Source organism: Halyomorpha halys, unplaced genomic scaffold (assembly GCF_000696795.3).
Source record: "Halyomorpha halys isolate HHAL.00 unplaced genomic scaffold, Hhal_1.1 Scaffold201.1, whole genome shotgun sequence".
NCBI lineage: Eukaryota > Metazoa > Arthropoda > Insecta > Hemiptera > Pentatomidae > Halyomorpha > Halyomorpha halys.
In genome coordinates this window covers 1,206,079-1,208,397 of record NW_027111296.1, presented here as the reverse complement: position 1 = coordinate 1,208,397, position 2,319 = coordinate 1,206,079, and positions in this window count along the sequence as shown.

The following is a 2,319-nucleotide window of genomic DNA, read 5'->3' as shown; positions in this document are numbered from 1 at the left end:
CACGTATTGATCTTTCGAATAAAAAAAAATTTTGATTACAATTTAATTTTTTGTGTTATTTTTTACAATTTCAAGTTCTATCGGGCTTAAAAAAACACCCTATATATGGTGGATACTATTTGAGTTTAATTTGACCGCACCCGGACAAGACGGGGGTTGGGAGATGTCTGTTTTGTTTGGTCTGTAATGTGATCGACAACCATTGCAGTTGGATTCGTCATGTTAGAATAAATTAAAAACTTAAAAAAATTAGGCTTAAATAAAAGAAAAACTTAATATATGGTATTTAAAGGTTTAAAAAGATAGATTTAAGAACTTTTAAAAGAAACTGTTTACTCACGCGCCCTCACATAGTGAGGGGAAGCTAAAAGAACCCAAGTGGCGATGACTCAGCAGTTTTCAGAAAACCGTTGGAGACGTCAGTAGCAAGACAGTAGACTAGCAGGAACAACCTTACGCTTCCAATGACAGGCACTGACTGAAGTGTTGAGTCGAGTCGAGTATTAATTGATTAAGTATCGTATATAATATAATCTGGTGCAGTATATCCTGGCGTCACCTGCTGACCGCAACAAGCGTTATTTGGACTCATTTAGCAACAACTGTCTATGTCTCGAATGTGCTCATAGATCAGAAATTTCTTATTATATTTCACGTTCAATGTTTTTTTTCCCCTCATTCTTAGTTTAAAATTAAGCCGCTAGAACATGTATTTGCAGTTAATTTAAAAAATATATATTGTCAATCTTAACACCCAAACGCGTCTCTGGTGTTTCCTTTTACTAATAAACTAATTAATTTAATATAATCATGAATGAGACCAATTTTTTAACTTATAAATACGGCGAATGCTTTTGGAAAAGATGTGGTATAAAAAATTAACCTTCGTAAACCAAAGAAACATTTTTTCATTCTTGATCAAATTTTGCAGTATTCATATAAAAAAATGACTAATATGCAATTTAATTTAATAAAGTAACAAATTAGTCTTTTTTTTATCACTTATAATTCTCGCTATCTATGAATGTGTCATATAAGAAATAAATCATTGTAAACTGGAAAATTTTTTTCTTCATAATTTTGACTATAACCGAAGTATAATACTATAACTATATCTGAACCTAAACTTAACAGGGAAAGTGATTCCTTTAAATTTATTATGAGAAATCTGTATCTAACTTCTTTTTTTTTTTTTTGAAATTTTTTATAAAATGTTGCTTATTAAAAATCCATATCTCGGGCGCAATGAAACGTGAATAGCTCTATTAGGGCTTATATTTTAGCAAATTTACTTTATTTTAAAGGATGTTTTCTTAGGTTTTCCAGTATTGTTAATAATTTTAAAGATATGATTTTCGAAAGAAAAATTAATTTTTTTTAACGTAGCAGACTCATCAATTTTGTTAAGTAATTTTACATAATTTTCATTAAAGTAATAAAACATTGGGGTGAAAAACGACATTTATTTCATCCCAATTTTCGATTACTCTTCTCTGGTGTTTACTTTTACTTATTAACTTATTAATTTAATATACTAATGAATGAGACCACATCTTTTTTCCATAACTAAGGCGAATGCTTTTGGAAAAGATGTGGTATAAGAAATTAACCTTCGGTTCATTAGTGACCTGTCAATACAAATATTATCTCCGAGTCTTGAGTGCGTTGTATGAGAGATTTTATAAATACCTCGTTTTGCGTTTTCTAAAAAATGGATGATTCCGAGAACGCGATGAATGATATTTTTCCGGGGTTAGATGTTTTATCAACAGATTCTAAGGTGAAATTAAAATTGGCTATTTTATTTATCCATCGATGTAATGGATTGGTGAATGATAAGTACAACTTTGTTGGGGTAATTATCTAAAAGTACATTGTAGTAAAAATTATCTACAGATACATGTACATGGGTCTATATTGAATTTTATGTTAGTACCCAGCCTTCGGTGGGGTCATTAGTGACCTATCACTACAAATATTATCGCCGAATTTTAAGGACATTGTGTGAGATGTTTAACAAAAAATGGGTTTTAGCGTTGTTTTCGTCTAAATTGCCAATCCGTTACAAAAGACTGATCTACATGACTATTATAAGGCTTATCTGGACATACGGAGTTGAGCTTTGGGGCTCCTCTAAACCATCAAATTCCTCCAGAATCCAATCCTTACAGTCTAAAATCCTTAATGCTCCATACTTTGTCACAAATCAAGTCATCCATCAGGACCTCAATGTTTCATATGTTGCCGATTTGGCCAGAACCAGATACCGTTCCTTCCATAATAAACTTCTCAACCACCCATCGAATCCTGAAAAGTTTG